The sequence below is a fragment of the Quercus suber genome, unplaced genomic scaffold (genome assembly GCF_002906115.3).
Source record: "Quercus suber isolate HL8 unplaced genomic scaffold, Cork oak 2.0 scaffold_2, whole genome shotgun sequence".
Classification (NCBI taxonomy): Eukaryota; Viridiplantae; Streptophyta; class Magnoliopsida; order Fagales; family Fagaceae; genus Quercus; species Quercus suber.
Window position 1 is genome coordinate 3195502 of NW_027069469.1, and position 21289 is coordinate 3216790.

Consider the following 21289-nt stretch of genomic DNA (forward strand, 5'->3'; position numbering starts at 1 on the left):
AGCTTAGATGTAATAGGAATAGAAGAGTTAGATCCATCATATCCTAAACTAGCTTTATCAAAACTGTATTTCTGAACACTTAACATCTCATCAAACTTAGAACTAGACATTCTTTCTAATTGGGAATGGGCTTTACTAAGTTCAATGTCTAGAGTCTTCACATTTTTCACAAAGGTGGTGTTCTCAAATCTAAAGGTTCCTATGGCTTGATTACCCTCATCTATCTTGGTTGACAAATTCTCCGTCTTAAGATCAACCTCACTAATCTTCTTCAAGGCTAGACAATAAAGTTTTTCATATTTCAAAGAATTCTTGTTCTAATAATTTCTTAGGCAACCTGAATATCATCCTGATCATCAGGCTTCTCAAATAGATTCTCCTTATTGGATTCACCCTGAACCTCCATTTCAACCTCAACCTTCTCTTCTTCCTCTTAACAATAGCAATAAAAGCCATATATTTTGCCTCTTGATCACTATCATAATCACTCTCTAGTTAGATGAAACTTAAGGTGGCAGCTAAGGCTTTACTCTTCCCTGTAGACTTGAGGTAAGTAGGACACTCTTGTTTCATATGACCATAACCTTGACATCCAAAGCACTTTTGTCCTACGGGTTGACTTGAGGACTGATCAACTTCCTTATACTCCTTCTAAGGTCAATCATTGGTGTCATTATTGGAGTTCGACTTTTTAGGGGCTCTATCCTTACCCTTAACTTTGGCATTTTTCAGAAACTTCTTAAGCTGTCTAGTGAAAAGACCCTTTGCTCTTGATAGCTCATCATCAAAAAAATCATATTCCTCATCTATGATCTCAAGGGCCATAGTCTTGTTCTTACCTGGCTTACCTAGTCCCATCTCATAAGTTTGAAGGTTTCCTACAATTTCAGAAACAAGAATTTTATATATGTCCTTAGCTTCCTCTATAACTGTAGTCTTAGCATGAAACTGCTTAGGGAGAAACCTAAGGATTTTTCTAAAAATCTTAGGTTCTTATATGGTTCCTCTTAAGTTGTAGGCAGAGTTTATTATATCCTTGAGTTAGCAAAGAACTCATCAGAATTCTCATCCTCACCCATCCTAATTCCCTCAAAACTAGTTGTGAGCATCTACAGTTTAGAGGCATTCACGACCTTGGTTCCCTCATAAGTGGTCTCTAAATTGGTCCATACTTTCTTGGCCACAATTGAGGTAGAGATTTTCTTACATTCCTCAAGGGAAATGCCACTGAAAATCGCACTTAGGGCTCTACCATTGCAGTTGGCTACTTTGTTCTTCTCATCATCCCATTTAGCCTATTCTTCCTTAGAATTTTTCCATCTTAGATCTAGATCTATAGACAACCAAAATTTTTCTTTCAAAGATTTCAAAAAGGCTTTAATGTGAACTTTCCAATAAGCATAATTAGTTCCATCAAAATATGGTGGAATCAGAGATTCAAAAGTAATTGTCCAGATTGTCCATAACCCATGATGAACAAGGGTCATGGATCACACAGTAAAGATTAAACCTAATAAGAGTGTGCCCACTTTGATACTATTTGTTAGATTAAAATTTAACCTCGGTTAAATTAATCAATTACATAAGTTAATTATTTAGTCTACTTACATGCAAGATTCAATTAAGGCACAACCGAATCGCCAATTTAGAGTTAAGTACAACAGAAAATAAATTTGACATGACAATATGGTTATAATGAGGAAAACCTTCACAAGAAAACCCTAACTGGTGATTTTATATAGGTCAACACTACTTAAGAATCCACTATAAAAGAATGAGCTTACAAATATAAGGAATCTTACCCTATCTTGAAGTATCTACCCATAGCACAAGCTATTGACCTATATAATAGCTAGTCTCTAATCCCAATTGGATACTCTTTCTAGCAGACTTCTTCTCTGCACAAATCTCCTATCCATGATTGACTCCTACAAAATTGCTTGACTGGTGCAGATTGATTAATTAAAGATTGCTTTTGAAATGTAAATTATTTAAAGTATGGAATGAATTTAATTTTTAAACACATTTGTAAGAACAATGTTAACTCTAGGAATTTCAACTTTTGTATGTTTAAATTTTAAAGTGGTAAATTTCTAGATTTAAATTTCCTAAGGATTAGACGGACTCTCTATGTATCTTGTCTCTTTGTTGAATATAATTATATACAACATAATAAAATGGAGGAAATTACATATTACTACCCTAAATAATGCTCTTGATTACACTTTGTACCCTAAACTTTTCGAATGCACGTTTTATACCCTAAACTATGATCATTGTTACACTTTACACCCCGACATCAAGTTTACTGTTAACTTGAATACAAAAATATAGCACCATCTTAATTGCCCATCTTCTCAATGCTTTAAAAACAAAAAATAAATTATATTTTGTCACCCTAAACTTTGAATTTTTATCCAAGTTAACAGCAAACTTAATGTCGGAGTGCAAAGTATAATAAAGGTCATAGTTTAGAATATAAAATGCATATTCGAAAAGTTTAGGGTATAAAGTATAATATGGGATATAGTTTAAGATGGTAAAATGTAATTTTCCTTAATAAAATGATATTAATATTCAAAGTTGAACGCGACTTCTCCTAAAAGGACAAAAGATATCAAATCCATTTTATCCATATAACGAAGTAAAATACATTTTTATCATATAATAAGTCAATTGGATTTGTATGCATACTATTCTTTCATAGATGCTTTTATTTAAACATATATAATGACTTCCAACGTGACAGGAGAAAATCACTCGCTGAGATATTTTCTGTAGCTTATGAGCAAGTTTTTGCTCCATACCATGGATGGACTTCTAGTGACGGATTTATTTTGTCTATTGGTCTGTCGAAAAAAGCCGTGATTGCTGCATTGGAAAGACTTCCTTCTAACGACCTCATATTGCAGTTGTTAAATGAAGATGGTAAGTATTCCATGTTACATTGCCAGTTTCTTACATTTGTAATCTTGATAGCGTATGCTTGAAATGAGGAGTTGATACACTTGCCTCAAGCATTGATTGTAGACACAAATTAATCATTTGTTGCACTAAAAGCATAACCCAATAGCATAGGCTCAAACCCAATCCTACTTTATGTGCAAGATAAGTTTTCTACTTGTACTAAAAGTCTGTTAACTCTAGCGTTTAACTTACTATATATGTGTGTATATATATATATATATATATTTTAGAAAGTTTCAACCTATGGCATAGACGGAAGTTTAACCCCAGACCTCTTAGACATGGCAAACGGGTGGGTCGGGTTGGCCCGTATTTTTCACATGATTTTTTTTTTTTTTTTTATAAAGAAAACATGTATTTGTCATTCGAAAAGTTATGCAACAAATTACTTGATGTAAAATACATTACTTTAAATTCACCACTTATATCTAGAATGAACTCAGTTAAACTTATTAATACTTATTCAATAATTTTAAAATTATACAAATCCTAACATTGCTACCTAAAACAAAATAACACAAAGATAAGTAAAACAAATACACATTTTATTTGTATACAATATCAACATTCCAAAATATAAAAAAAAAAATTACAAATGACTTATTAGATAACTCATTTGACAAAGAATAAAAATATATAAGAAATTTAAAATCTTGAAAATTAATTTTATAAATCTATTATCAATTATGGTTGGCACTCTATTTCAATTTGAGAATACATTAAAATTTGATTATTTACTTATTTATACATGGATTCTTTTATGAATATCATAGCATTGTTAAGAAAAACACACTCTAGAAAATATCATAATTTATTTGGAAAAATCATTTATTTTGGACATATATTGTAAAAAAATAAGTATAAACATTCATAATTTATGCTAATTTGATACTTTGGCTTCACTATCTTTACACTTATGAATGTTTCTCACACATGTCTACAATTTTAAATCTATATTTATAACTCTACTGTAACCAGATTATCTTGGTATATACTTTGTTATTTAATATCTAAAAATCTTTACTCATTACAAAATACTCAACCATTCATCTTTTAATTATTTGCATGCAGTTATGTAAATGTCTCAATTATTTCATTAAAGCTCACAACAAACAATTAAACCAATATTGCCTTAATTTTATTAATTTTTTTACTAAAAAAAGAAAAGTTTTAAAAAATGGTTCGAGTTGCAGGTCAGGTCGGTTCAGAAAATTCTGATCTGTTTTGCCATATCTACTTTTATTCAACCATTAGAGACTTTACTAGTTGAGTTAACTGGAACCCACAATATATATACTCATGTTAGTGTTTATTGTAACACAGGAATTGTGTTACACTCTCATATAATAAAGATACAGTCCTTAAGGTTTCCTTCATGGACGTATACTGTCAAGCTGTACCACTTAACTTTCGTATTTTTTTATTCTTTATTTTATGATTCCGCTTCCACATCTATTCTAGCATATTTAACATAGTATATTATAGCTAATATTCAACAATCACATATAGTTTTATAAGTTATAAGATATCAAAGTTTACACCCCTAAACCAACAACAAATAATACAAACAATCATCTTTTAACTAAAGTTTCATACATTTGCTTGATTTCACAACACTAACAACACACTAGCTCCCAAATTTCTCCATTCCACTCACTTAGGAGAACCTAATGGAGCTTCATCCAGTAAAGGTTCATTATTCATTATAATTTTCCAAATACTAAGTGTGCGTTTGGCTCTAGCTTAAAAAGTCAACTTATTTTACTATTCAGCTTATTTTACTATTTAGCTAACTTTTACTTTTATCTATAGTACTTTCAGCAAAAAGTTTTCAGTTTCAGCAAAATAAACGGATCCCAAACAGACCTTAAAAATGCTAAATAATTTTTTAGATAAAGCTCCTAATAAAGGTTATACTACTAAAACTCTAAAACTAAAGCATTACTTCATATTGCTAGAGTATTTTAATGAGATGATTATAATTGGAGATGAAATTCGTGGTATCCAAAAGCTCAAAAAGTTTCTTAGCAATTTAAGATTAAAGACCACAACTCCATCAGCTACTTTTTTATTCTCGAGGTTTCCTTCTACAGTGGGTATTAGGATAATTGCTAGAGCACGCACTCTAGTGTACACACTACGTACAAGTCACATGATTTTCTTATAAATTGTGACTTGTGTGTATTATGTGTACACTAGAGTGTGTGTAATAGACACCACTCATGGGTATTATATAACAGAGGCAAAATATGCCTCTTGTCTCTTCTCTCAGCTAGTCGTATTTAGAACAAGACGTGACACACCAAGAACGCCTAACACTTGACTTAATATTGATGATAGAGAGTTGTTTTGTGGTGTCCCGCTTCCGCATCTATCCCAAACATATAGGTTGAGTACTACTTATAAGCTCCTTTGTTTGCATTGGCTCTTACAAGATATGTTTGTTCTTCTCTTTTCTATCACCCCTCTGCTCACAATAATGTGTTTCACAAGTACAACAAACATATTCAATTTGATTATCATTTCATTCATTATCATCTCCTTTAAGGTAATTTACAGCTCCACCCCAATGCCTCTGATGGTCAATTAGCTAATATTTTTCACACAATTGTTGGATAAAATTCAGTTTGCATCACATACAAAACAAAAATAGCAAAAAAAAAGAGGATCGACTTCTACAATACAAGATAATACATGAACTTTGAATCCTAGATTGATGGTTTGAAACACATACCTTGCTTTAGATCTTCACCTCAATTCCACAGTAGCCTTAGAGAGTGGACTCTAATTCTCAAAAACCTTGAAGAAGAATGTCCCTTCTTCCTTTGTACATCTTGTGTGACAAAGAATGAATAGAAGAGAACAAATCTCATTTTAATTTTCAATGTACGTTAGAAAAATTGCTACTGCAATAGTAAGTTTTTCTTTATTAAATAACCATTGCTAACTAATAATTGAATTAGCTTTTGGGCCAGTCCAATTAGGCTTTAGTTTGTGACTTTAGTTTATGACTTGAGATGGGACAAAAAGATGTAATAAAACTCTAGCTTCAATGTGTTATTGGCTCTTGTCAACTTTTGACAAATTTAAAATTATTATTAATTATATTTAACACCACTAAGAAAATATAATTGCACTATAAACTTTATTAATTAAATTATATTACAAGATTTTATTATATTACCATTTGACCCCTCTATGAAACCATCCATAGTGATACAAAGTCATAAAATAATTGTCACTTCATAAATCATTATTTTATTCCATGAGTCTCTAGTTTAATCTTTCAGTTAGTCTTATATTTTACGACATTTAAATTCATTAATTATAAAATTTAGTAATTTTTTACTAAAATGGTTGGGCGCAACATTTTGAATAATCAATTCCTATCAAATTTTTTTTAAAGGGATGTGTCGTGTCTCTTATCAAGATTAATGATTCTGTCTTGAGAATATGTGTTCTCTCAACACTATATAAATTGCCCTACATATTGAAGTTTTGACAATTAATTTGAGATCTCAGTCCTAATACATCAAAGCAACTTACATTTAATGATCGGGTTCACCGCCCTCCCAGAATTGAAAGTCCATGAAAATAGAGGTTGTGAGATTTATTATTTCGTTGACAATTGTTAATAAAACAATCTGACCTTGGTCCTTTTCTATGTGTCTTAAAAACTTAAAACATACCAACAAATCTACTATAAGTCTCTACATCCATGACTAAGATAAATTATCTTAGTTAATATGTTATAATCTTGCAAATGGAATGCCTAATTTTATCAAGGGTTTTAAGTTTGCAAAAAACTTGTGATTTTGATCTTCTACATGAAAATCATATCCCCATGACCAAAGCACATACTATGTATCTCATGCATAGTTGTCAAAACGTGAATAGTATCATGAATCGATTTTTGATTTTTCATGAATTACACTCAAACTAGAAATCGGAGTTGCAACTAGTGACTATCAATTCCTCACTTTGGCGGACAAGCATACAATCTCATGTTTTCCTAAGATACTAGAGTATATGCTTTATTGCTTACCATACTCACTGCATAATAGATATATAGCCTGGTATATAAGATAGCATACCTGAGACTTCCTATTAACGAAGATAAGGAATCGTCTTCATATGCTCTTCCTTTTTATGTTTGAAGATATCAATCCTTCATAGAGGAACTCCATATACTAAATGAAGCAATTTTTTCTTTAAGTATCACATGCTATAGTTGGTCAAAATCCAATATATTTAAGTAGTTTGGGATAGTCCCAACATCCTAATTTGTGAATCTTGCTAGAGCTTGATCCTTAGAATGTGACTAGCCTTACCCAAGTACTTCATATCAAACTAATTTTGACAACAAATATTATGTTGATGATAATATCTCTACATTGTTGTCAATAATTATAATGTCATCAACATACAACACTAATGAATTTATTACTCCATCCATCTTGATAGCTCTTGCACACAAATGGCCTATCAAGACTTTAATCAAAATCAATCAACTTGATTGCCTGATCAAATCTAATAGTCCATGATTTAGATGCTTGCTTTAGTCTATAAATGGACGTTTGCATTTTGCATACTATATGCAATTAGTTATTTCATATAAATTATTTTGGCCACATCATGAAGATGTCTTCCTCAAGATTTTTATTAAGAAAAGTTTTCTTGATGTTCATTTCCATATTTCATCCAAATGAAATATAATGGTTAAGTGAATTTAGATAGAATTAAGCAAGGCTACAGGCCAAAAAATCATTTCCATATTAGATCCACCTTTCTAAATATATGCTTGACATCCTGAAATGTGTAACTATCATGTGCTGGGCTTTCCCTCAATCCACCACTCAACAAGTGTCTTGGGAACAAACTTTTGGAACCAACTTTAGAAAGTGTATGGTAGTGACTAGGGCTTATCTCCTAGAAGAAATAAGTAGAATAAATCTTCATGTACTTTACCATTTCTAAAAGATTCCTACTTCTCTTTGAATGCACCGACTTCAACGAGTCATTGGCATAATGTTCATTTACAATAAAGGAGATATTGATCAAATTACTCTCCAAACTTTCACCATTTTTTGAATTCCTTTTGAATTAATAATTTCTAGACTTAAGTGCCAAAACATACAATACTAGAGGATGAAAACTTTCTCTAAAATATGTAAGTTTCCTTCTAGATCACAATCTTGGAAAATTCTTATTACTGTGCTTAGCCTCACCACAATGTAAACATTTTCTTTTTAGTCTTAATTTTCAGTCTAATTTCATTGTTGGCAACTTCTAAGGCAACTAATTTGTTTAGGGACAAAACTTATGTATAGTATCTTAAGTGCTATTCCTTACATTTTCCTATTAAAATTCAGTCATGTGACTATTTAACTAAAAAATACACTTTCATACTATGAGACAAAAACCACAAGGTAGAATTTTAAGAGGAGAACCTAAAGAATAGCACCTACCTACTGTACCTAAGTACTTCCCTTTGTCTAGCAGTTTGGTATTATCCTTCTTCTTCTCACCACCCTTACCTTTCGATTAAGGCTTAGAAGTAGAAGCCTACTCCATATTGACCATAGTCTCGACTTTTGGAATGTCTTCTATCGCATAGAATCCACTCATCAGTTTTGACAATATAAAAATGATTTTATTTATTTTGGAAAAAATATAAATTGATCAAATGATTATAGTAGGGAATAGTGAATCATATCCACATTAACAATTAATATCTACATCTTAGTACTCCAATTCATTCAAGGGTTAGATCATTTTCAAAAAATGACATAAAACTAGAATTCCTATGTCTTTCTTAGCATTCAATAGGCTTTATATCGTGACTTGCCCAACAACGCAATAATACAAACCAAACAACTCATTCAGACTTAAAATAAAATATAAAACTAGTGCTTACTCTTCCATATCATGTTATAGCACAATTGAAAAGAAAGTTAATGAAACATATTAGCATTTCAACGAATGTACAATCAAATCATTAACTATCCTCCACAGATGCATCATACATAGGAAAAATATATTACAATGCTGAATAGAAACAAATTTGTGTCCTTCAACCCTTTTGAGCACAATGTCCAAAATTATTTCCTAGTCAATATAATTTAAATAAGAGTAGTAGCTAGAGTACTAAAATTTATGACAACTTTTAGTTTGAGACTATGAACATTATTACAAGAACATTATAATTTTGCATCTTGACCATATAATATGGAACCTATAAACTATATCATATTAGGTACAACAACAACCCATTCCCGCAATCAATATCCCTTAGCTTAGAGTGAATACTATGAGCAAGCAAGAACTATTCTCATCATTAATGCTATCATGGTATGTTCTTACCCAAAAAAAAAAAAAATTAGCCACTCTTCCTTTAGCCTCTAAGTAATAATACCAAGAACTCAATATAGAGGATACTATCAAACTTAGTCTAGTGTACTCCATGACTCTGTGTAGCCACATTTCATCAACCACTACAAGCTTTAATCTTGTAGTACATTGATAGCATCCAAGGTTTGAGGTCAAGAGGTGTTTTTCCACACCACTATAAACCAGGAAGTTCAATCTTGTAGTACCATGAAATAAACACCCTTTACATGAAACGTAAGGCTCGAGGCTGAGATGACATGTTTACCCCACGTCACTATGAACCAACAATGGAGGCTGTGAGATTCAACCCCATCCCTCTCCCACTAGAAATTTTAAACAAGTGCATTGTCTTAGAATCGTTGTGATCTTATCACAAATTTGACCCTTCACATCAAATTGTGTTTAATTGTTTAGAATCGGTGAGATGTGACTAAGTCACATCATGGCAACGTGAATATTATAAAATCAAGGCAACCAAGAAAAGTAAGAAATCAAGATCTTAAACACTTTAAGAAAAAGGTTTCTTTCAAGATTTCAAATGGGCATTGTAAAATATGATTCAATAATTGATCTTACATCAAAAAGACCTTTGAAAACAATCAATTACTAAATCAAAGATCATCAAGCACGCTCTTCAAAACCAAATTTGAATCAACAACATCAAGAACATGTTCATCATCAAGCTCACGAAACAACAACTAACATACATATTTTATGCTTGATTCTTATACAAAACATATAGAAACATGTTATACTATCAATCAATAAATAGATCATCAAAACTCAACATGTATCTATATCAAATAAAACGATCAAAATCATAATTATGTAGAAAAGTTTCTGCAAAAAATTAAACTTCAAGAAAACAACTTGAATCTTAAGTAAAACAAATAGAAACATGTTATACTATCAATCTATCAAAAAGATTAACAAAACCCAACATGTATCCATATCAAACATCATGTTCAATATCATATTTATGCAGAAAATTAAACTTCACGGAAACAACTTTTCTTTAGATCTAAAACTCAAATAACATATTATTCAAGTATGAAATAGGAGTAGGCTCTACTTCCAATTATTGGATAACATCCGGTTTGCATCACATACAAAACTAAAACAGAGGAACACAATAGGATCTATTTCCACAATACAAGATAACCCATGAACTTTGAATCTTAGATTGATGGGTTGAAACGCCTACCTTTCTTCAGATCTTCATCACATTTCCACAGTAACCCTTGAGAGTGGGCTCCAATTGTCAAAAGGCTCCCCTCCCGTTCAAATCTCTCCCATTTCCTCCTGTTTTATCTGGATGCAAGACACGTGTCAGAAAAAATATCCAAACCACCTAAAAATACCCAATTTATTATTCTCTTCGCAACCAACCTCTCTTGTCAAACCCACCGGACTGCTGGCCTCTTCCCATAGCAGAGCCGCCACCGCCATGGCCATACACCAACACCATCACAGCGCTGCCAAGACTGCAAACATTTCGTAAATAAACTGGGTTTCAATAATTTTACGGTGGACAAACCCTTAAACACACCCAGCATACAAACCCATTATTTTGTGTCTCTTGCCATTATCGTTTTCATTCATTAGTTTTTATCTTTTTTTCCAATTTCCATAAATTTCATAACTACAACCTAATTTCATCCCATATTCTTTCTAGTTTCTAGTCTGTTCGTACTAATTTAGTACAAACCCAAAAATAAAGCAATTGAAGGTAAAGACAACGTGAGTTACAAAGGCAAACCAAGTGAACCCAACAAAATGATTTTAAAGTTGAAGAAAACACAATTAAAATTTACGAAATGGGAAAAGAAAAGGAGTAATAATTTAGTACAAACCCAAAAATAAAGCAATTGAAGGTAAAGACAACGTGAGTTACAAAGGCAAACCAAGTGAACCCAACAAAATGATTTTAAAGTTGAAGAAAACACAATTAAAATTTACGAAATGGGAAAAGAAAAGGAGTAAATTATCTGAGGAAGCAAATCTTGAGAAATCTGAGGTCTTTTCGGTAATGGGGATTGTCCTTTGGCAGTAGACGGCAACGGTCTTGGCGTATTTCCGGCCGTGGGTCTGCCACTAGAAGTTGGTGGGGGTCCGGTGGGTTTGCTAAAGAGAAGTTGGCTGCTGAACGGTTTCAATATGAAAGAAATAATTTAGTTTTTTGGGTGGCTTGTTTTGGGACGGCAACCTTGAAGAATTTTCTTTCTCTTTTGTAATTTTTTTCTTGTGTGAAAAAAAATGCATAGAAGAGAACAATTCTCATCTAAATTTTTAACATACGTTAGAAAACTGCTGTGATAACGTTTATTAAATAATTGTTACTAACTTTTCTCAAAAAAAATAATAATAATTGTTACTAACTAATATTTGGGTTAATTTTTGGGCCCGCCTAATTGGGCTTTTGTTTGTAGTTAGAGATGAGACCAAAAGATTAAATAAAGTTTATCTTCAATGAGTTTCGGGCGCTCCTATCAACTCTTGATAGATCTATAGTATCACTCACCAATTCAAGTGAACCTCGTCCATTCAATCAAACACCTAAAGGCCACTAAGTGAAATCAACCAATCTTTAATAAGGGAAAATATGGTGCTCTCGGGCTCTTAAGGCACATAGAAGCAATGAGGTTCTTGCTCCTTGCAAGAAGTGGTGTGACCTCCACTGAGTGAGGTCGTGCTAGGGTCCTACCTTTTTCCTTCAATAGCATAGGGGTTGGAGGTAGGGATATTGGTAATATGGGGGCGTGAAGGAAGGGGTGACTGAAGTGGTGGGCTATGGCAGAAGAACTAGAAGAACTCTAGAGGAAGCTGTCCTTCACAGAGGAGGAGGATGAGGGCATTGCTTTAGGATATAGCAGTACTAAAGCGGCTAGGGAACGGGGAAGGTTATGTGCAGTCCTAAAAATACTTTCCCACAGAAGTATTAGTGTGGAAGCTCTAAGGAAAAATCTAAGAATGCTACGGAAGCCGAGTAAAGGGGTTAACTTAAGTGAGCTTAAAGGCGACCTGTTCCTTGTGGAGTTTGGGGACGAAAGAGACAAGAAGAGAGTGATGGATATGTCACCATGGAGCTATGAGAAACAACTCATGCTTATCCAAGAGTTTGAGAGGGAGTTAACACCGAGAGAGATGGAACTGAAATGGTCCCCGTTTTGGGTCCAGACTTTTAACCTGCTTTTGAAGTGCAAAACCAAAGAAACAGCGTGGGCAATTGGGTCTAAACTGGGATCTATGATGGAGGTGGACGTTGCCGATACAGGTGTCCAATGAGGTAAATACCTTCAGGTTAGGGTTAGAATTGATATCACCAAAAACCTTGTGCGTGGGAAGAAGGTCACCATAGAAGGCAGGGAAAGTAGATGGATACAATTCAAATATGAAAGACTCCCCAATTTTTGCTACAGGTGTGGTTTACTTAGTCACACAATAAGGGACTGTTTTGAGCCAATGGATACAAACTACCAGGATGATAAGGAACAGCTGAAGTATGGGGCCTAGTTGAGAGGTGAGCCAAGTCGAATGGGTGGAATGGAGTGGGAAAAATAGAGTATAGGCAATGGTCTAAAGAAAAGGAAGGAAGCAATTTGTGGCAAATCGGAAAAGAGAGCGACAACAACTAAGAGCCTTGAACTTCATGCGATAGTAGTAGGGCTTATGTCTTAGTGTTGGCAACTCAGGAAGATGTAACAAAAGCATTAAGCATTGGAGAAGTCAAACCATGAGCTATCCTATCAACCTGGGAATGTTTTGCACGAAAAAGGAAAGGGCAACGAGGGGAGTGGAAAGTAGGTTGATAAGAAAGCCCAAACGAGTGCAAGTACCTCAAACTTACCCACTAACGAGGGAGACCAGACGTCACGCATGAAATGGGAGCAGTCACTCACACCAGATAAAGAGGCCGTTTTTAAATTTACTTTGGCGCCAACTTTAAAAAATGGCGAGGAGAGCCCAACAAGTCAGGAATCTGATATGGGCCCGATGGCTATGTGTTACAATCTAACTAATGGTTGGGTCACTTCCAAACTGGGCCTAATGAGTGGGCACTAGAAAAGGAAGGCCAGAGAAGTGAAACCGAATATGCCCAAGGGAGAGGAAAGCCAAAAAAACCAAAAACGGGAGGGCCCAACTCCCTTAGAAGAATTAGACCCATTCATATCTGACCTGAAACGAAGAAAGAGCAAGAAACAGAGTGTTGGAATCCTAGGGTGCGAGGAACAAAATAGAGAGGTAGATCACAGGGATGGCGGTATTGCGGCGGCTGCAGAGCAGCCCTGCCGAGCCTTATGAGCATCCTTGTTTAGAACTGTCGGGGTCTCAGGTCCTCCCCAGCAATTCAAAATCTCACCAATGCGGTGAAGGAGAAGGATCCGCTACTGGTTTTCCTATCGGAAACAAATGCCGGCGCAAGTAGAATAAAGGGGATCTAACACAAAATTAATTTCACACAAGGGATTATAGTTTCAAGTGACGGAAGAAGTAGAGGTCTTACTTTGATTTGAAGGGAAGACACCGAGGTAAGTTTTAAGAGTTGTTCACATTTGCACATCGACGTGGTGATCCGAGATGGGTCGATGCAAACTCCATGGAGGGCCATAAGTTTTTATGGACATTTTGACATGAGCAAGAGGCATACCTCATGGCAGCTTCTAGAGGCTCTAAAAGATCAATGCACAATGTTATGGGTTGTCTTTAGCGATTTCAACGAGATCATGCATCAACATGAGAAACTTGGGTGGATGGAAAGGGAGATGAAACAGATGGAGGGTTTTAGGGAATGCCTGAGTAGGTGCGGCCTCGTCGACTTCGGTTTTGTTGGGCAACACTTTACATGGTGCAATGGGCAGTTTGGGGAACAAAGGACTTTGCTCAGACTAGACCGAATGGTAGCAAATTCAAGCTGGTTGGAGCTCTTTCCAGATGCCAAAGTGTATCACAGGTCCATGTCTAGCTCTGATCATTGTTTACTTACACTAATTATGAAGAATGGACAACCAAGATAAACGGTAAGGAAACGTTTTCTCTTAGAGGCAATGTGGGTGAGGGAGGATGGTTGCAAGGATGTGGGGGAAGAGGTATGGGACCCATACCGTAGAGGATCGGGGTGCAACATCATGGACAGGTTGAAGAGATGCCAAGTGAGTCTACAGAGGTGGAATTGGAAGGTTTTCAGGAATGTGAATCGGTCCATCAAACAAAAACAGGACAGACTTCAACAACTTGAAGCTCTTAATAGTTTGCACAATAAGCAGAGGAAATTCATGAGCTAAAAAAAGATATTAACGAAACGCTGACTAGAGAGGAGATTATATGGAATCAGAGTCCAGAGCATCATGGATTAAATGGGAGGATCGCAATACCAAGTTCTTCCACGCCACAGCTAGCCGGAGACGGCGGAGAAATAGAATAGGTGGCTTACTAAATGCAGAGGGAGTTTGGCAGGAAAATCAGGAAGATATTGAAAGCACCATCTTAGAATACTTTGAGATGATCTTCAAGTCAGATCACCCATCTAATTTTGATGCAAGTTTATGCATCATTAATCAAAGGGTATCTCAAGAGATGAATGTGAAGCTGTTAGTAGAGTTCAAGGCTGAGGAGGTAAGGTGAGCTCTCAAACAGATGCACCCCACAAAGGCCTCGGGGCCAAACGGTATGTCCCCTATCTTTTGCCAACAATATTGGGATATTGTAGGCCCTGAAATGTTAACATGTGTTCTAGATACGCTCAATTCTAGTGTGATGCCCTGTGGAATTAATGAAACATATATCTGCCTCATCCCTAAGGTGAAATCCCCCAAAAAATTACAGAGTATCATCCCATTAGCCTATGCAATATTACTTACAAGTTAATTTCTAAAGTACTTGCTAATAGGCTCAAAGGTATATTGGCAAAGGTTATTGATGAGTCCCAAAGTGCTTTCATACCGGATAGGCTTATCTCGGAAAATGTATTGGTGGTGCTTGAAACGATGTATAGTCTAGACCAAAGGAGGAAGGGGAAAGAAGCCCTTATGGCGGTGTAGCTCAATATGAGCAAAGCCTATGATAGGGTTGAATGGGCGTATTTGGAGGCTATGATGAGGAAGATGGGCTTTAATAAAAGGTGGATCTCTCTCATTATGATGTGTGTGGGTACTGTGGAGTATTCGATTTTAATCAATGGTGAAGCAAAAGGAAAAATCACCCCGACTAGAGGGCTGAGACAAGGGGACCCTATTTCCCCTTATCTTTTCTTGCTATGTGCCGAGGGGTTGTCTGCCATGCTAAGAAGGAAGAGAGGGAAGGCCACTTGAAGGGGGTTGCCGTGAGTAGAGGAGCTCCACGAATTTCCCACTTGCTTTTTGCGAATGATGGCATAGTGTTTTGTAAAGCCTCCATGGAGGAATGTGATTAGGTAATAAAAGTGTTGAAAAATCAGTACTCCCTAGTCCATAGAGTCTTCAGGGCTAAATATTTTGCAAAGTGCTCTTTTTTGGAAGCCAAATTGGGTAAAAGGCCCTCCTATGCTTAGAAGAGCATTATGGCAACAATGATGATTGTCAAGAAAGGATCAAGGTGGGTTATTGGCAATGGAGAGCAAGTGAGTATTTGGAAAGATCGATGGCTTCCAACCCTGAATTCATTCAGAGTAGTAAGCCCGAAACCCCCTCAAGCTGAATCTAAATTAGTGACAAACCTCATTGATAAGGAGCGGGGTACCTGGGGATGTTGCCAAATTAAGGAGTATCTTTCTACCACATCAAGCCCAAGTTATCCTAGGCCTCCCCACAAGTCCTCAGCTACCTAGGAACTTTTTTATTTGGGCATGGACACCAATGGGTAAATTTACTGTCAACAGCGCCTATAAGGTGGCTCAAACTCTACTGAGAGAAGCTCATCACAAATCGGAATGGGGGGAATGCTCAAACACTGGTGGCATGCGAAGTCTATGGAAACTAATATAGAGTTTGAACTGCCCAAACAAGGTGAAAATGTTTATGTCGAGAGCATGTTCGAATATATTCCCAACTAAGTACCAACTACGGGCTAGAGGTATAGGGAGGTATGACAAATATGACCTGTGCGAGGTTGTGAAAGTCTAGAANGTTTGGCGCTGAGCTCCATCCTTATGGTAATTGAAGGATCAAGAATGAGCCTGTGTGGGTTTGATTCATGGGAAGTCAACCACATCAACAGAGCCAAAAATTTTGCAGCACACCTCATGGCAAAATATGCCAAGTTTGTCTCTGATTATAATGTTTGGGTGGAAGACACCCCTCCTGCTATTGAGAAGCAAATTTTGTATGATGTATCCTGTATGAACGATTTTTTAGTTTGATGAAAGTTTGATTATCTGGTTTATAAAAAAAAAAGATAGATCCACAGTTATAATTAATTATACTTAAGCACCATTATGAAAATACTAGTCTTATCACATGCGCTTTGCGCGTGCAATGAGGTTTTTTTTTTTTTTTTTTTTGAGTTTAATATAATTTTTCAATTTGAATTTATCTATTGTCAGTGAGATTACACTAGAAAGAATTTTTATAAAACTAAAATTTAGGATTTAAAATGGAGTAAACTACTGAGTTTAGTGTGTGCTAGTTTTTAGGGAAAAAAAATGCAGCAAACGTATATGTGCTAGTTTTTAGATAGAAAGTGTGCTAATTTTTAGGAAAAAAGTTTCTCTATTAGTTTTTTTTTTTTTTTAATTTTGTTAAATTACAATTTTAACCCTATATTTTATTTTTTTAAGAATAAAAATTATCTAATTAAATTAGGGGTATTTTTGACATTTTTTAAAGTCATAACTAATTTTCTGAATCCTCTTAATATATAGAGATAATTGTACTCTAGATTTCATTAATTAAATTATATCCCAAGATTATATTATATTATCATTTGACCCCTCCATAAAACAATCTAAAGTTATACAAAGTCATAAAATAAATTTCACTTTGTAAATCACTATTTTATTCCAAGAGTTCTTAGTTTAATCTTTCGATTATTCTTTATATTTTATGAAACCTGATTTTGTCAAATATGAATTTTAGTAACTCTGAACCTGACCATTTCAATAACCAATTCCCATTAAACTTATGTCAAGGGCATGTTTCATCATGTTTGGCTGAAATTGGCCGTGCTATTCTTCTATTTATTTGTATATTTGTACTAACCTTAACCAGGTTAAGGGCCTAGGTAAAGGAAATTCCTATACCGCTATTGACACACAATAATAATAGTTTATTTTCGATATCTGAGTTCTGATCTTGCTATTGTTTGATATCTGATAATCGCTGTTAATGATAACAACATATTCAAAATCTTTGAAAATTAATTAGATGGTTTTGATTTTGTTCTTCTCAATTTTCTTTACTTTTATTAGAAGAGTCAGTGAAGGAGCCTATTCAGAAGTACGTTACTGCGGCTAAAGCTGTTCTACAGTACGTTGACAACCTCTTCCTTTCAAGTGAGACAGGAGCTGAGCTGCTTAGGTTGATCTAGTTTAAACTCCATTCTGACACTTGCTCATGAAGAAAAATCTCAATCATGGTTTGTAAAACATTGGCATTGCAAAACTAGTTTGATTTCATTAAAAAACTTGTACGCTGCTCTACTGGTTTCAACTTAATTTGTAAATTATGTTATCATAACGGTATGTAAGGTGAAAGGTGAAAGGGTTTGGCAAGAAGCAACAGCTTTCTATTATAGTTGCAAGGGTTCCAAACCTTTCGGTGTAAACTAGAGTTGTTGTTTATCAAAAAAAAAAAAAAAACTAGAGTTGTTATTTTGCTAGGCAGAGTTGTTGTTTATCATAACTCAGTTTTCATCACCCAAAACTCAAAAATTGTGAGGTCCGCTGAAACACATGTTGTTTGGATAAATTTTTTAGTTAAGTTTCCGCTGAAACTCATGATTTGTATTTAGTTAATGGTTGAGGATTTAAACCCTTTTAGCGTTGAGCAAAGGGTAATGTGCAATTGGCTTTTGTTTATGTACAACAAAGACTTTGCTTTTAGTACAAATGGGGAAAAAGCTTGTTAATTTTGATTGGGTGCTTTTTTCCCAGCCACCTTAGCTTCTTGGGAAGCTGCTCTTTGTGGCAGCTAGAAGCCCAAGCTGGCTAAGATGGCCAGTCATGCTCTAGGGTAGGGGTCGCAATTCGTGTTCGTGTGTCGGGTTCGTGTCGTGTCAAATCATGAGTATTTGACTATATGGGTCAACCCTAACTCGATATGTTTATTAAACGGGTCAAGATTCCTCAACCCTAACACAACTCATTTATTAAACGGGTCAGTCGTGTCAACACGTTTATCAGATTTTATCAAAACGAAAATAATAATAATAATTTTAGTATTAAACAAATTGATATGAATTATGAAAACCCAAACAAATAAATATTTTTATATAAAAATTAGAACTAATAAGTAACTGTATTACAAATAATAATTCAAAATTAAAGCATATCTCAATATCACATATAATCAATCATAATATGTCAAAGAAAATAAATCACAATAATTAAGAAGTTTATATACCTAGGGTTTAAAGGGTATATTGGTAAAATGTTATTTAATTAAACGGGTCAAACAGATCAAATGAGTTTTATGTGATAGACACTAACCCAACCCATTTATTAAACGGGTCAGTCGTGTCAACCCGAATATGACACGAACCCATTAAGTCTCAACCCATAGCCTACTAATCTCGTATCGTGTCGTGTCAAGTTCGAGGGTAGTGTCCAATTTTGCCACCCCTACTCTAGGGTCTAAGAATGGGTTGGTCAAATCACTTAGCTACATATAGTAGAAAAAGAGAAACCTCTGTTTTGGTGAAAGTTTTGGGTACATACCAAACCTTTTCCATAGGCCCTAGGTGATGCCAGCTGCTCCAACCCTCTTGGTGCACGCACGGATTGAGCTCATGCAAAAGGTCCAAATGAGAGCCTACTTATACCCATTGAACCACACTCACTCAATTCCCCTTTATATCACTTGGATTTGGATAATGCTTAAAAAATTAAAATAAATTATAATATATGAATTGAGTCTACAAGGAAGTCAAGCTTGGTAGAATTGGGCTTATAGGAAATCAGTCACGAAAACAACCATCAATACCGTGTCCACACGCTTGACCATTATTTTCTCTATAATGATTAAATGATTTTCCATGCGCTTCAGGGAATGGTGTAAAACTAGTCAAGTGAGACGGGTGCTTTTTCATCAAAAGTTCATTAGTTTTATTATAAATTAGTTTTAGAATACTTTTTGAACTTAAACTCTCAATTTTGTTATTGCAAGAGCACATTTGAAGCATGGTATATGTGTCTTCTATCACATAATTTTAATTTTGAGCTAATTTTAGAATGGTGCATAATTGTACTCACTTAGAGCATTCGTACTAGAATGTGTATAATAGAAAAAGTTGTCAAATTTACACATTTAATCCTAAAAATTACTCACATTAATTAAACTAAAATTGAGTAAATATCCAATTTTACTATAGTAACTGTATATATTTATACGGTTACAATTCACTTGTAATTTATACTATATTCTTTTCCCTCTCCTCTTAGATCTGCGCTATTTCTCTCTCTCTCTTCCCCTCACTCTCTTTTCTCTCTACCTCATCTCTCCAAACATGTAAATAGTTTTTTAATAAAATATATTGTAAAATAGATAATCAAATATAGTGTATTTCAAAAAGTGGTGGTGTAAAATATAAAAATGATAGGTTTTTATAATAAAATAAACAGAAAATTTTGCACCAATTGATGCCAAAGCTGTAATACTTCTAAATAATTGCAATTCATTTGCAGTTTCAAATTCTTGCAACTTCAGCGCGTGAAAAGTAAAAACTAGCAAAATAGGACGCGTCTTCTTCCCCATTCCTCTGATAAACAGGTCGTGAAACCCGAATTATAAAAACTTAACATTTTGTCAAATAAAATCACTATATCATTATGGATTTAACTGTTCTAAGTTATAACGTTAGTTTCATGGATTGAGAAAGAAATAGGCCCATCTAACATTAACTACAAAAATTTAGAGCAAAAACTCAATCAAATAAAGATCCACATTTCAAAATAGCAACAGGATCTGTAATACTCCCTTAGAATCACTAGTACATATTCAATGAAAGAACCAAAATGAGTAGATAAATAGACATACCTGATTATATGATAGAAAGAATCTTCTATGAGAGTAAGAAAAGAAGCCAGAAATTCAGGAATAGCCGAGTGTGTAAGGAAGGTGTCTATTAGCTTCTTGCTGATAAACGTGTTCATATAAAATAAAGGAGATAGTAATAAAGAAAAACTAAAGAACAGAATGTATATAAATTTCGGTCAAGTGGTCAACCTCACAAATTATTTTATTTTATTTTATTTTTTTAAGAAATAGGTAAGGACCACACAATTTATTAATCAGATGATATATCTAGAGTTCCTGTAAATAATATGTTTGATATATATACAATATCTCTCACCGCGCTCAATTGCAAGTTAGGGTAGTATATATAGCAATAAGGGGCGGCTTCGATCCTTGCCATATGCTAAAGTAATTAGGGCATAGTTAATTGCAGATGTGTACATATTTTTCCCAAGTAATAATAGGTGGGAAATACTGTCGGTAGAAAGCCGCAAAGAAGTTACAACAAAAGTAGCCGACATATTTGACAAGAAGAAAAAAGGCTAGGTAGTGGGTCTATGATTTCGGCTAGCACTGGCCCAAGCCAGCCACATTTCCAACAATATGTAATTTCTCGGGAAAACAAAATCCCCTTACACTAGCCAATTTTCTGACATGTTGACTTCTTACAACATTAGCATTGAGTGTAAAATCTCCAAGTTGCTATTCTACACCCCACACACTAAAAACATGCTTTACCCGAGTGCGTAGACCCAAAATCTTTTACAACCTAGCTAGAGTGAGTTCTT

The 21289-nt window shown here is 34.6% G+C and overlaps 1 long non-coding RNA gene across 6 annotated transcripts in view; it reads right to left on the reverse strand.

Annotated features, from left to right (window-relative positions):
• The window catches only part of LOC136062749 (uncharacterized), a 29734-nt gene extending 8892 nt beyond the window's left edge, over nucleotides 1-20842 (reverse strand). For 2 of the 6 annotated variants that reach the window (XR_010624490.1, XR_010624477.1), the window contains exons 1-3: nucleotides 10747-11189; nucleotides 10562-10668; nucleotides 5702-5800 (exon numbers count right to left, since the gene is read on the reverse strand). This is a non-coding gene — a long non-coding RNA (uncharacterized LOC136062749). Of the gene's footprint in view, nucleotides 1-5701; nucleotides 5801-7061; nucleotides 7158-10561; nucleotides 10669-10746; nucleotides 11190-20522 lie in introns of those variants that run through there. The other 4 variants (XR_010624502.1, XR_010624499.1, XR_010624485.1 and 1 more) reach the window with 3 other exon arrangements.
• Nucleotides 20843-21289: the final 447 nt, after the last annotated feature.